Genomic DNA, 16,655 nt, shown 5'->3' on the forward strand with positions numbered 1-16,655 from the left:
ACTCCATTATGGTATCAAAGCTTCAGATCTGTAGCTGCCTGTTCTTGTTTTGAGAATTTTTGCATTGGAAGCAGATCTGGGGTTTCAGAAAGTTTTTTTATGCACCAAGGGTTAGGCTTTTTTTTTGAGCACTTTGGGCCTAAACGGACCTCACCATTGTGCTCAGAAGGCTTGAAAACCCCTATGGTCATATGAAATTTGACCTATTTTGGTTCCTGAGCCTCTGGGAGTATTTTTTTCTCCAGATCTAAGTCGTATGGCCTTGGCATGTAGTTTGAGAAAAAATTTCAAAAAAAAAATATTTTTTCCTTTTTACGGCATGTAGGCCGGATTTTGATTTGTTTGAAAAAAAAAAAATCAAAAAGGCGAATAAGATTTTTTTTTTTTTTTTGTTCGGGGGGGGTGTTCCCACGGTACGCAGGGTATCGTGGGGCCCTGGCCCGGCTTCCATTCCCACTGGTCGTCACCTCTTCCTGGCCCCCGATGCCTGCAGGACCCCCGCCGCTGCTACTCTCCTCGGCCACCGCCGCTGGAACTCCGGCCCCTGCCCATCTATGTAGCCCGCTCCGCCCGGTCTAGCCTCCTCTACTGTCGGCTGCCACCACGGCTTGCTCAGCCCGGCTCGGCTAGCTCCGCCGCCCTACAGCACCTTCGCCTCTGCAGTGCCGGCCAGCTCCATCGCCACGGCCCGCTCCGCTCCGCTCAGCCACCGAAAACAGCAGCCCGCCATCGGAGAACCACCCGGCCACCACCGGAGCGCCACCCACTGGCCACCGGAGCACCGCCTAGCCACTAGACTACCTTTTTTGCCTCTTTCAGGGGGGGTCTGGTTTTTTGGCCATATCTTAGGCATATGGAGTCATTTTTTTGAAAACAAATAGGCATCGGAAAGCTGGTTCCGAGCCAGACCTCATCATGTTGGTAATTTTTTCCAATTTTTCTGTTTGACTATGTTTTTTTCCAGTCAAAGAGAGCTCTTATTTTTGCACTCCGGGAGATGTAGAATGCGCATCTGAACTCCGTTTTTCAAAAAGTTTATTTTTTTGGAAAGCATGTGTTATGTACTTTCCAGCCATATGAGTTTTATTTCCAGATTCTACTCCATGCATATTTTATCTAGTTTTTTGCTTTTCAGCACTCTGGTGGATATCTTGGTTGTTTCAGGTCCTGGGATCTCTTGTCTGGTTCGGATGTCTCTATTTTGGTTTTCATTTCTATTTCCAATCTTCTTATCATTGTAGTTTGTATTATGCAAGTGCACTGAGATAAAGTGCCATCATGCATTGTTTACTTGGGATCTTGCACATTGTGTGTCTTGTTGTACATGCACTCCTTATAAAGTGCCATGAGGGGGTTTATGTTTGCCTTGTTTGCCATCCACCTTTGTCAAGTGAGTGTTCCTTCCACGACATTCACCTCATGATGTGTGTCAAGTGAGTGTTCCTTCCATGACACCCTGTACTTTTCTCAGCACCTTTGATGTTCCTGGTTCATCGTCATGCAGTTCTTCTTGGCTATTATTTTCAGTGTTCCTATCCCTGTCCCTCTTCCATATTATGGGGAGGTTTGTCCTATTGGTTCTAATGCTTTCGTAGTTTGATTAATCATCTCTTCAAGCTTTGGTGTTTTCATGCCATTTGTATCTTCGATTTCAGTTGTTTGTCTTGTTTGCCTTCTTATTCGAGTAGTGTCATTTGAGGGCACTCATGCAGATTACAGTCTTCTCTACCTGGTCATGTTCTATTTCAGTGGAGGTTCTTCAGATCAGCAGTTATTCTTCGACAGAGTTTGCAATTTCTTCATGCTTCAGTGATGTTGTTTTCCATCTCTTTTTGGAGTAGAGTTTTGTTCCCACGTGGTTTTCTCTATTTCTCCAATTCATAGAGATTTCATTATATTTGGGTACCTGATCAGGCCTTGTTGTCAGGACCCATCTTTATTGCTTTCAGTAGTTGTTCTATTTTTTAGCTTCTCCCTAAGTCTAGCTTAAGGGGGGGTGTTAGAGTATTCGGGTATTTACTTGATTAACTAAACAATATTTTTTTAATTATTTAAGTTCCCTTTATCTCTTTTACACTTAAGCTAACTTTAGGTGCATAATAATTAATTCTTTTATTAATTATTATGTGCAAACCTAGGTTTTCCCTTTTAGGCTTTCTTGACCTATTAAAGGTTGAGTTCATTCTTTTCATTGTAAGATGAAGAAGGATTATTATTGACAATACATTTTGGAGATTATTGAGCTCTCATCTTTTGGAGCATATTTTTCTTGTGTTTTTGTTCCTTCTATGATTTGCTTCCTTGCTTCTCTTTGTAACAAGTTTTTCAGCTTGCAGAGATCATTTGGGCTCCTATGGTGTTGTATTTTCTCAACTCCATTAACCATAGGACCCATAATGACACCATATGATGTCTTAAGTTGTCATATGGTGTTCGAAAGGGTCATGGGATACTATATGACCCCGTAGGACACATTATGACCCCTAACAACACCTAATGGGTCATATGGTGTCTAAGGGGTCATACAATGTCCTATGACCTCTTAGGACACAATATGACCCCCTAGCACACCATACAACCCCTAACGACACCATATGGTGTCCTAAGGTGTCATAGGACACCATATGACCCATTAGGACACAATATGACCCCTAACAACACCGAAGGGGTCATATGGTATCCTAAGAGGTCATAAGACACCATATGACCCCTTAGCCAACCATATGACCCTTAATGACACCATATGGTGTCCTAAAGGGTCATAGAACACCATATGACCTCTTAGGACACCATACAACACCATATGGTGTCTTAAGGGCTCATATGGTGTCCTAAGGGGCAATAGGACACCATATGACCCCTTAGGACACCATACGACCCATAATGACACCATATGGTGTCCTAAGGGGTCATAGAACACCATATGACCCCTTAGGAAACCATAATACCCATAAAAACACCATATGGTGTCCCAAGGGGTCATGGGACACCATATGACCCCTTAGGATAAAATTTGACCCCTAACGACATCATATGGTGTCCTAAGGGGTCATATGGTATCCTAAGGGGTCATAGGATACCATATGACCCCTTAAGACACCTTACAACCCCTAACGATACCACATGGTGTCCTAAGGGGTCATATTAAGTCATAAGGGATCATAGGACACCATATAACCCGTTAGGACACCATAAGACACATAACAACACCATATGGTGTCTTAAGGGGACGTATGGTGTCTTAAAGGGTCATGAGACATCATATGACCTTGCGGGACACAATATGACCCCTAATGACACGTGAGGGGTCATATGGTTTCCTAAGGGGTCATATTATCTCCGATGACCATATGACCCCTTAGCACACCATATAACCCATAACGACACCACATGGTGTCCTAAGGGGTTATAGGACACAATATGACCGCTAATGATGCCTAAGGGGTCATATGGTGTCCTTAGGAGTCATATGGTGTCCTAAGGGGTCATAGGACACCATATGAACTCTTAGGACACAATATAACCCCTAATGACTCCTAATGGGTAATATGGTGTCCTAAGTGGTCATATGACATCCTATGACCCACAATATGACCCCTTAGCACACCATACAACCCCTAACGACACCATATGGTGTCCTAAGGGGTCATAGAACACCATATGACCCGTTAGGACACAATATGACCTCAAACGACACCTAAGGGATCATATGTTGTCCTAAGGGGTCATATGGTGTCCTAAGGGGTCATAGGACATCATATGACCCCTTAGGACACAATATGACTCCTAAGTGGTCATATGATGTCCTATGACCCCTTAGGACACAATATGACTCCTTAGCACACCATATGAACCCTAACAACATCATATGGTGTCCTAAGGGGTCATAGGACACCATATGTCCCCTTAGGATACCATACGACCCATAATGACACCATATGGTGTTTTAAGGGGTCATATGGTGTCTTAAGGGGTCATAGGACACCATATGACTCTTTAAGACACAATATGACCCCTTAGTGCACCATACGACCCGTAACAACATCATATGGTGTGCTAAGGGTTCATAGAACACCATATGGCCCGTTAGGACACAATATGACCCCTAACGACACCTAAAGGGTCATATGGTAAAGTTAGAGGTGAGGATATGTGAGAGAGAGAGAGATGGTATCTGGGGAAGAGATAATTAGAGAGAGTTGGGGTTAATTAGGGGTTGGGAGAAGAGGGGGGATGGGAAAGTATCAACAAAGGGAGAAAGGGAGAGATGAGGAGAGAGGTTCAAAGAGAGAGGTATAAAGAGAAGGTAATTAGGGAAAGGGGAGGGGGGAGAGAGAGAGGGAGGGAGTATCAACAAAGGAAGAGGGGGGAGACATGGGAGAGAGCCCCCTGATTACCCTCTCTCTCCATTTCTTTGTTAATACTTCTCTCTCCCCCTCCACTCCCCCTAATTATCCTCTCTCTATCACTCTCTTAACCTCTCTCCACATCTCTCCCTCTCTCCTTTTGTCAATACTTACTATTCTCCCTCTTTTTATCCACTAATTACACCCAACTCTCTCTCACATTATTTTTTCCCTCAATTACCCTCTCTCACCTCTCTCCTCCTATGGGTTTATAGATACTTCCCTCTCCCCCTTTCCCCACCCCCTAATTACTCTTTATCTCTCTCTTCACCTTTTTCCCCATCTCTCTTCTCTCTTTGTTGAGACTTTCCCCTCTCCCCCTCTCCTCCTACCCCCTAATAATCTCAAACTCTACCTCTCATTCTCTCTTCACCTCAATCACCCCCCCTCTCTCTCTCTCCTCGCCTACCATCTAATTACATTTAGCTCTCTCTCTCACACACACTCTCTTCCCCCCAGTTACTCTCTCCTTCTCACCTCTCTCCCACTCTCCTTTTGTTGATACTTCCCTACACCTCTCCTTGTCCCCTTTGAAACTTTTTCTAGAGATGAGAAGGAAATACAAAGAGACTAGTCTAGATCTTAGGGAAGAGAGAGTGACATAGAGGAGGAATTTATGAAGAGGTAAAAATATAAGTGTAGAGATTGAGAGAACAAATGAGGTATCCAATGACAATTAGAGATATAGGTCTAGAGAGAGATGTATAAATATGGACAAAAGAGAGGGAGGAAGAAACAAACAGGTGGAGTGATAGGTTTAGGAGAGAGAGGTGGAGAAAGGAACAAATAGTGATAACATGGTTTATCAAAATTTATTGAATGAAATAAAATTCCTAAATTTTATATTATTAATTACTTATTTAGTTTATTTTGAGATGATTGTTACAAAAAATTCATGCAATAGGGAAATCGTATGAAAAAGTCATGAGCTTTTTATGTTTTAAAAATGAAATATGAATTTAAATTAATTATAATTATTTTTTTTAATAAAATATTTAAAATCTACCTATTCCATATCATAGAGCTCTGAATTACCTTTCCAACGCCTGTAAAAAATCAAAATTTCGATATAAAATGCAAAAGTTATGCCCAATTTACTAAAATATGTTTTTCTATTTTTTCAAAACGGATATTTGATTTAAATGGATATCCGATTTTAAAACATAATTTTTTCCCTCCATTTTTTCGTTCGAGAATGCTTTGGGATTTGGCTTGGAAATGCCAAGCCTGAAAAGTCAACTGAAAAAATGTGTTTTTCAGTATTGCTTGATTTTCTAGGCTTCGCACTAGTGACTGACGACTTCTTTTTTAGCCAAAATTGATAAAACAAAAAGGGATTTTTAAGGACATTCTCATCTTTCCAACAATATAAGGTTTGTCTTATTTTGATTTTAATAAATAAATATTATTTATTTTCTAATTGAATTCTGACAAAAGTCCTGATTGATAGGCTGATTGAAAAACACCCATAACTTTTAAATGGTATAACATTTTTTGAAACCAAAACATGTGTCACATTCTATGCTTCATCTCCTATAGGAAAAAAATTTTGAATTTCATAAATTTTTGACCAAGTTATTAAGGTGGTCAGACGTAAGAGTTTTTTAATTTCTGAAAAAGTTGTAGTAAAAAATTCATAATTAATTATTTACTTAATAAAAAATTACAAACAAATATGTGTCACATCCACACGAGTCTACTAATTATATTATAAATCTTATAAAAAAATATTATGATTTGATTGTGATTAGGGTGGTCAGACATACTCCTACTTCTTATCTTTTTCTTGAAATTTTAGTACCACTGCATTGAAATTTCAAATTTTCATCAAATAGATTTTTCTTTATCCAAAAAATAACTAGTATCTTAGAAACTACATTCAATTTTCTACAGATTATCTTCTTACATATTTTTAAAATAATGTTCATAACTTATTCAAATTTTCATGTCAAGTTGCATACCTCTGATTTTCTGAAATTTCATTGCCACTTAAGAGCTTGTTTTGGCACACCATGATCCTACACATACCCGTTCCTTTTCATGTATGATTTTTTTCATAAACTTTACTGATATTCTTTTCTATAGTTGAAGGGACACAAATAGTCCACTAAGAGGGGGGGTAAATCACTGTATACAAAATTTTGATTTTCTAAGCACTCAAATACAAGTGAAAAAAACCAATAATATTAATGCAAAGATATCAAACACACAGGGACACATAAAGCATACACATAACACCAAATATAAGAGGAAAACCCACTATGGAGAAAAACCTTAGTGAGTAAAGCTGCTAGAGTCTATTGCCTAATCCAGCCTCACAATGAAATATGTCTTGATTACAAATTTGTGGGAACCAACTCAAAGGAGCAACAACCCTTGGTCTGACCACCCACTCAAATGGTATACAATAAAGAAATTCCAATATCAGTTACAATTTAAGTACCTTGTTACAAATGATATTTTGTAAATCTTTGTAGTTCTGCACTTCAACATATATTTGTGTTCTCTACCTCTGTTGCTTCAAACTCTCTATCTCTTCTCTGCATTCCCTTTAGATATTGTCTCACTATGTCTTCATATACACACTATCTGCAAGTATTCTTCTTTTAACTAATTACCATGTGTGATGTTTTACAGTCTTCTGCAACTCTTTACAGAGCTTTTCTTCACTTCTGGTGCATAAACACTCTCTCCCCTAGATACACACTACTTGCTCACTCTTCTCCCTATACAATGTTTTCTCTCTCAATCATTAATAATAGTCTCCCCTTCTCTTTTTTCCAAGAAACCCCTACATCATCAAGTAATTTCACTTCTCGAGCCACAAAAGGATTTGATCTTCCACATTGTTAGCTACCAACATTAATTGCATCCTTTCCTTCTTTTTGTTTCCAATCTCTACATTTAGATTTGATTTGATGTTCAACTACTATATTTAGTAGCTTCACCTACAACTATAACATGTAGACGTTAGTTCAATTCTGCATCTCACAGGAATGGCCAACTGATATAGATATATAAAAAAGGTCTATTTGCATAGTACAAAGTCTCTTCACTAAATGCTCAAATAGACAAAAAGAACATCCCTTCGATAAGTAGCTTTCATGTTTAACATGTCTACGGGTCAGCTAGGTAAACAGTCCTATCAGACTATCGAAATGACATACCACTTTGATGAGAGTTGGTTTGAGTCTTATTGACAGCCACATGTCTCATCAATGAGGATGCACACTACCATGGTCTCTTGTTGGCTTGTCTAATCAGTGAGACCTTCACCAAGTCATGTTGATAACATCCTTACACTATCATAGGATCACACTACCTTGGTTGATCGATAAGACATACAAAATGTCTTATCAACATACAATATCACTTCGATGAGGTCTTCACTTTTGGGATCTAACAGACTTCTCTAGACTCACTTTGATATCCCTAGTCTCCTTGATGAGGATAGACTTCACTGCTTCATTAATCGATCGGTGAGACTTACACATGTCACCTCGATGCTTGATCCATACACTTGATCAAAGATACATTTGTCACCTCGATGCCTACTCCATACACTTGATCAAAGAGACATGAGAATCAAAGAGATAGAGATCGACTCATATCAAAAGCATAGTGTCTCCTCAACAAGCTTCTTTCAACTCTTAACATCTAAGAGACGTTTCCATATCAGTGATACATGAATGAACTCTCATCAATGGCATAGTGTCTCATCGACATAGCTTGATTGATTTGTGCTCTATGTTGAGCAACAAAAAGAACGTGTTATTACTCACTTGAACAACACATGTCGATTCATAAAAAGACTAAAAACGACCACCATACTGTCGATGTGGGATTAATTGGTTAAAACCATTTCACGCATAGGTCTTCCCAGTAGAGCGCTCAGTCTGTCATTCTACCAACTTGCTGGAGATCAATACTTTTGTCTTCTTTGTCCAAATGTAGACTCATACCATATTGAATATGCTCTCAGGTTGTTCAACATAAACACATACACGGGTCCATACACTCTATTGACTTAGACTACAGCATCTCTATCAAGTTGCACTTCATCTCTATGACACTCAACTTCTCTATCAATAAGACAATATGTTGACATTAATGACAATCCAATGCCAATAATAGTGTCTAGTTTTAGCTCCAACTTTGTGTTCCTATTATAATTCAAACTACAAATATTACATTTGCATTTTTTGGAGGTTCATCTTTGTTTGCATTCTACACTAGTTCAATGAATAGATACTTTGACACCTAATCAATCCAAAAATTCCTTGTCATATCCCACACATGCCCCATTTTTTATTTGGATTTCCTTTTTCCCTTTGATGTACTTGCAATTACATCATCTATGACATTTTCATCTAATTCAATAAGCTAATTCTAGCTACCCTAGCCATCTATTGTAACATAATCTATAACATAATCTATAACATTGGCATTTGAGTTAATTAACTCATTTTGATCTTTCCTTGAGGTATTCCTTTTGTTAATATTTGGTGCAATTGTTGTGTTTTAGCTCCATCTAATAGGTCGTCAACATTGCCAAAATATTACACTATGGTTCTACATTTTTATGACCTCCTTCAACCACTTTTATGAGTCTTGTTCGTGCTTGACATTTCTCACAAAATAAAAGTTGCAAAAAATGTCTATTTATTTAAGAAGGAATCATACAATATAGATCCCTAATTCTTTGGACCCTAGATGTCTCCCTACTAAACAATATGTAAGAAAGAAGTAAAAAAGGCAAAGAGATAAATAATGGTTTAACACTATAAAATAAATGCTCACTTACCTTAAGGTTTTCATTGACTCCCTAATACAATAATGCTCATTGTCAAATTTTTCGTATGATTTGAAATAAGAGCTTAAAATTGAACAAAATGTGTAAAAATAAATTAAAATTTTGATTATATTTATATCAATCCATATTTGGCGAATTTTGCATGATTTTTAAATGGTATATTAAAATTTTAGCAAATTTTGAAAGATTTTTAAATGGAATGGTAAAAAATGGCAATTCTCACATGATTATATAATTACATGTAAATGTTGGGTGAATCAAAGCTTGGCAAAACACATACTTTAATTTTCAAAGTGAATTTTAACCTATCATTAGCATGGAATTATAATAGTATTGGTGAAATAGGTCCTCCCACATAATTGAATTTTAATGCCATTGGTTAAATATTCTCACATGATTATATAATTACATGTAAATGTTTGGTGAATCAAAGCTTGGCAAAACACATACTTTAATTTTCAAAGTGAATTTTAACCTATCATTAGCATGGAATTATAATAGTATTGGTGAAATAGGTCCTCCCACATAATTGAATTTTAATGCCATTGGTTAAATGATTCTTCTAACGTATTAAACATTTAATGTCTTTGGTGAAATGGATCCTAATACATAATGAATTTTTATGGTATTGTAGAATATGTGGGTGAATTAATACATGCATCCAATATTCTAGGTGAAAATATTAATAACAACATTGGAAACATGTAACTATTATTGGTGAAAATATTAATTGCATATGTCTCATAAATAAATTGTTGGCTGTATTATACAAAAAAACTGATGGCAAATTAAAATGCACTAGACTGATAATTCATTAAATTTGGATTATTTGGCCATCCTAAGTGAACAATGTATTCACCAATTTCAATATGGGTGATACGAACTATTCACCAATTGACAAAGATCCACCACTAAAAGATCCTTGGTATCATTCATAGTAATGGAGGGTATAAGTATAACATGAGTATCCATTACAAACATTGTGATTCAAACCCTATAAAGGAAAGGTGCCCAAAGGTAATGTATCATTAGACTCTAGTACATTATTATCACTATACATAGAAGTAGAAAATAGATGAGAATTATGGATAAGTATAGAAAGGGTATCAAAAGGGATGGAAAAATGATTAAATCTCTAAAGGAAGAGATGCTTCATATGTGGTCATAAGATGCTTCCATGGATAAGTTAATATCATTCATATGAAAAAATGCCATAATTGAATCAAGAATGGAAAAATCACGTGACACATTATATACCAAGGAGGGTATTATGATAAATACCAAGGATAGATGACCATAAGAATCCATAATCCAAAAAAAGATCTATCTAAGTATGAGAAGTGTAGGGTTCACAAAATTATTGAAAAAAAGCTCAAAAATTATAATACATGTATGTAAATAGTATAAGGTCTTACGTATAGTATAAAATAAGTCCTAAACTTGATTTAAAACTGTAAGTATAAATATAAACCCTGAAACTAATGAAAGGGTGGGTGTGATGGATAAAATATGGGATATGTGAATAAAAACACCAAACCCTAAAATAAGGATGTGGTAATGAAGCACAAGGATTAAAAAAGAAGGTTAGATCTACCAATAATATATGAAATAAAAGAAATACAAATATTAAAAACCATAATAGTGATAAGAAACCATATAGAGGAACTCGGTCAAGTATTATTAGACTAGTTCACCAAAATTTAAAGGAAAAAAAACTTTCCAAGCTAATCCAATAAAATACATATACAGAAGCATAAATTAGCATAGATTAATAATTGACAACTATGGGCATGGATATCTAGACATAAAAATAGTAAATGCTAAATTAGGAAAGTAGATGTGATAAATAAAAGAACTTAGCTATATTTTCAAAGCAAAAAAATATTCTTTATTTGGCATTAAAATTGTGGGCTTTTGTGGACTAAATGAAGTATCTTAATATATACCTCCTCCCAAGATCTAAATAGTCATTTAACTCTATGATGGTTGAGTATGTGCCTTTGGATCACTTTTGCATCCATGGATCAATCTTATGTCATCTAGATTTGATTGTGTTGGTTTTGTGCTCATACTCTCCAAGTCACTAATTTTGAGCACATTCTCTTAGTTCATCCCTAGGAAAATGACCATGTTTATGGTTATGCTAATTATCGTAAACAATAAGCTCCAAATATGCAAAGTCACTAGGGTGATATGATGAAGAACTAGTTTTATTTTATTATAGCATGCCAATGTTCCTAGCATGCTACTCCTTGAATGAGAATGATTTTGCAACTAATAATTAGATGATGAAGACATAATATGAGATGTAAAATGGGTGTAATTGAATGCCCTTAAATAAAAGTACTTGGTAATAAATCACAAAAACATGTGTCTAGTTGGCCATAGGTGGCAAAGGAATGAATGGAGTTATAGGTATAATTAATATGATCAAATATATGGCCCTAAAGGGTGAGTTCACAATAATGGTTCTCACTTTCACTCACGAAGGAAAAATGCAATGGTGGGAAAAAAATTCGAAGGGTGTTCACTCGAACTAGGGGTGTTCGAACCAACTACCCTTTGGGGTTCACTTGAACCCCCTCTTTCAAGTGAGCCCCCTTTAATGGGGGAGGGGTTCATTCAAACCCCCCTTCATTCGAAGGTATTTAGGGGGGTTCATTCGAACGTCCCTTCGTCCGAACCCCCTTTTTTACACTTCTCTGAAACTTTCTACAAATTTTCTGCAGAGTTTTGGCCTTCATACCTCTAGTTGAAGGCTCAAATAGAGTGATCTTGACAACCCAAAATGTAGTATGGTAGTCCTTGAAGCAATCTTTCCAATGACTAATTTATTACATTGTGAGTTTATTATGATCTTGTTTTTTAAATTTTACGAAATATTGGTTTTTCAACGAACATGAACTCTATGTTCAACGCATTGGGAAAAATAGTAAACTAATTCAAAAACATTATGAAAAATATTTATGCCCTACATTTTGATGTCTTCTTTATTAAAAAAAAAATTGAATTTCGATATATATATAAACAAGTTATGTGTTCAAACATACACCTATGTCTAAATTATAATTAGTCGGACTTCAAAACTTAATAAAATAAAAATATTCAACATGTCACTATCAAACCAACTCCATGCCCTAGATATTGATGTTACAAACCAAAATTTGAAAGAATTGAGTTTTAATCATTTATAGAAAAAAAATTATGCATTTCAGGAGGCAAATCACTCTTAAAAAATGTTATTTGCTATAAAAAACTACTTTTTTGAGGGAGATGGAAAAATAAAAAATAATTGTCTTTAAAGAATTTGAAAAAAATATATTTAAAATCTGCAGACAAGATGTTACAAATCACTAATTTACATAATCTTCAAATTCTTAATGGTTTAAAAGTCATAGGTGTCAGAAAGTGAAGATTATTTTAAAAATGTTCATCTCAATGTCAAAGTTGGCAAAAAAGTGGGAAACATTAGGGTCAATGCAAGACGCTAAGTCCACTTTTTGGCCAAAAAGTGGAAGTGTTTTCCTTGATTTTTAGATTTTGTCTCATTTGAGCTTCAATTTTCAAACACTTAGAGATTGAATCTTGGAAAAAGTCAGGAATATAAAAGATATCCCTCTGAGTCTACTTTCCAAGTATGTAATTTATTTTAATACCCACATAATAAAAAATAACTTTTTGAATGGAGTTCTAAAAACTATGTTTTAAAAATGCATGTTTCAGGACCATACCATGCATGTGTATGACCCACACTTTTTGTCACAATTAAAATTATTTTCTCAAACCGTTTTGGGAAATGGTTTGTAACACACTAAAGATTGATGAGCATATTTTTCTGTATTTTTTTTTGTAATATTTTTTTTTAATTAGTTTTTTAATGGCTGTAATTATCTTTTTAAAAATTTGACGTGTACGACCCACATAATTTGACGTAAACTTTTTTTAAAATTATTTTTTATTTTTTTAAATAGAAAATAATTTTGTGTAGATTGATGACATATGATTTTTTTTTTTAAATTCATTAAAATAAAAAAGTTATTAAATTAACAAAATTAGTTAATATTTCAAGTTTATGGGCCCGATTTAGTATAAATTAAATGAAAAATAGTTAAAATAATCAATATTTAAATAAATTTACATATTTAGAATTGAGACAGTATAATCTGAAATGGGTTTTAATTTTGTATAAAAATTCTCTAATTAGAGGCACGTAAACTATTTCAGAAGTTCATATTTGTGCTTTCATTTGTGGAGATTTGAATTTGTAGGTCCATGTCTCAGGTGTGGCCATCCCGTGCCTATCCCGAGCCTAATCCTGAGCCAAGTGGCGGGTTGTGGAATCAACTTCCACAGAATGGGGCCCCATTTTATAAATGGGGGCCCGTTCCATTGTTTTGACCGTTGGATTTACTAACGGGCCCCCATTTTAGAAATGAGGGCCCATTATTTTTATAACGAGCCCCCATTCCTAAATAATCGTTATTGTAAAAAAAAGACAGATTGCATCAATTTACCACACTATCATTGAAATCCATACCAACAAACATTTTTTACATCATTTGGTAGTACTTTTTAATATTTTTTACACAAATTTTTGAAGAACTCAATAAAAAGATATTATTTTTTGAAGAGGAGTTTGTAAAGATGGGTTCTAAGCAACGTCAAAAGAAACAAAAGAGGACAATTACAATGGACGAAATTCAAGTACAAAGAGAGAAGGAGGCAAAATGCCAAAGAGATCAAAGATCACAACAATGACAATTGAATAACACTTTCGAAGCATCTAGTTCAGTGCCCATTGTAGATGAGACCATTGAAGAGATCATGATGGATGCAAGAAATGTAGAACCAAACACGGGTATGACTATTGATGCAAATGTTCATGTGGATGTGAATCCTGGTATGTTTTTAAATCCCCAAGACTATGATGCCAATCAAATTGCTGATTTAAATGAAGCTAGATATAAATTTCATACACCAATACGAAAAGAAATAAAAATTGAAAATATTACACCACCCTCTCTGAAAGAAAATTAATGTAATTTGTTTACTATTGATAGCTGTAGCATCGTAAATTGTACGCACTCGCTAGGGTGGTACAATTTCACACCTAGTTTAGCACCCGCCTTAGTGCATTTTACATTTTGCATTGCATTTCTCCTTTAGCACTTAATTAATCAAATTAATTAGGTCTAAGGTCTTATTTCATCGTCTTCTAGATCATAAAGTTGGGCCCTTTCGTTAAAGCATGCCCTTTTCATTTTATTCCTCCAATACATCACTCAATCAAAAACCCTAATTAAGTCCTATTTTGAACTTGGGGGCTTGGTTTCGGGGTCAAAACATCTCGAAATCACCTGTAACTTTGGGATTCTCTCTAAAATCATCATATCCGATGGCCCTAAAAATTTGGTGAAAAGTTGTCGGGACCATGGCGCCCAGAGTGCACATGGTCCCGGACATTTTTCCCAAAATTTTAGGAGCACAATCCAATCATAAAATAAAGCTTAACCCCAAGAAATTGGCAGGATATTCAATCTCTAGGTCGGCCAAAAGACGAAATTATGATCTAGGGTTTCCTACATAAGAGCTCTCTTTCTTCATTTGAAGGGATCGGATTTTTGTTTCCGGGAACCTCATATGCAACGAAAGAGCAGATCTTTGAAGACTTCAACAAAATTCAACATTCCTCTATCAAGCATTCATCAATTTCATTCATCCATTTAGGGCTTGGAAGACATTGAAGAACAACAGGAGATTACCGACTGAAGATTGGCTTGTACTCCTCCCTTGAGGGTTGGGTATGATTTCATATTGTTTTCATGTCTTTGCATAAGCTTCAATATATCCTTTATTCATGCTTTAGATCACTTTGCATCTTGATTTAGAGCATTTACATTGTCATTTACAAGCAATTAGGGTTTACTTTCTAGGTTGCTCTAGTTTGCTTTCTTGCATTTTAGGACCTTGCACACACACTAGGTCTGCACACACAATACATTTTATAAAACAACTTGGCTATTCGTGGAGGTGGAAATCACCGAAGCGGGGGTTTGACTAAGGCAAAACCCTATATAGCTGCCCATACACCCTTTTTCAGATATCAGTGCAGGTTTCGGGACTCGGACGATGCCGCAGGATACAGATCCGGGAAGAGCAGGTTGAGACAGCACTCCGCACCAAATTGCAAAGCAAAAGACCGGGATAGGGGCACTGGGCACCCTGGTCCTGCCAGGACAGGGGCACTGAGCGCCCTGGTCCCTGGGATAGAGGCGCTGGGCGCCCTGGTCCTCCGGACAGACAGCATTTCTGACAGTTTTCGACAGTGTTCCAAAGTGCAAAACAGTAGTTTCCGGTGCAGTTTTCGGGACAGAATCAGGACAGTGGCGCCCGCGCCCCCGTCCTGAACATTTTCAATCCGATTTTGACTCTGGGTACACATCTGCATTCTTATTTCATCCTTGTATTTACAGCTATTCATTGTTTAATCTCAATTCTGCAATCTTGTTATTAGTTCATACTTGCATTTTGGGATTAGGGTTTGAACTTGCATCATTTGATCTTCCAATTTCAACAAGGGAATAGAAATCCTAATAGATATCCCGTGTCTCTCTCTTTCACAAAAAGAAGTAGCCAATTGTGTGATATCTCTAGGCTCTTTCGTATTCCGTAATGTGTGTCAAAAGGTAGGATTAGGGCATGTTAACCTAGTCTCGCTTTTTCCCCTACACATTTTGGTGAACCCGACGTGAACCCTATCATTGCTTCCCTCTTGCATTGCATTTGTTAGATCTAGATCTAGATTTAGTGTGTTTCCATTTCATTTTCATTAAAAAGAAAAAAAAAAAAGAAAGTGTGTTTCTTTGCATTGTGTGTTTAAATTTTATGCAATCTTTTCAAAATGTCATATTTTTATTTGCAAAATGTTCATGCTTTTGATGATTATTATGAGTATTGCCAAGACGAATTAGATGAAGCTTTAGATGAGTTTTTAAACCCTAAAGATGCCAAACCTTCATTTTACCAAAAACTCATAAACCTTGTTACTATGCCATTTAGGTGTGATGAGAAAGATAAGTCGAATGATTCCTCTCAAGGATACATTCCTATCAACTCTTCCCCTGAATCTAGTAACATGGTTATTTTCAATAATCCCCTCTATGAGGAGATGTCTCCTTTTGAATCAAAAGATAAACCTTTTAATCGATATGATCATGCTTTGTTGGATGATGCTCTGGATGACTTTGTGGCTTTATCGAAATCTTTAAACAAGAACAAGACTGCTAAATTGGTTAACATGATAAACTTGAATGAGTATAATAAGCCTCTCTTTGAAGTCCAAGGTGCTTATCCTTCTCCCACCTTTCAAGTTCCTAAATCACCTCTCCTTACTGTTCAAGGAGGGTATGATCATGATTCCTTTCGTACCCCGAATA

This window comes from Cryptomeria japonica, chromosome 10, assembly GCF_030272615.1.
Source record: "Cryptomeria japonica chromosome 10, Sugi_1.0, whole genome shotgun sequence".
NCBI classification, from domain to species: domain Eukaryota; kingdom Viridiplantae; phylum Streptophyta; class Pinopsida; order Cupressales; family Cupressaceae; genus Cryptomeria; species Cryptomeria japonica.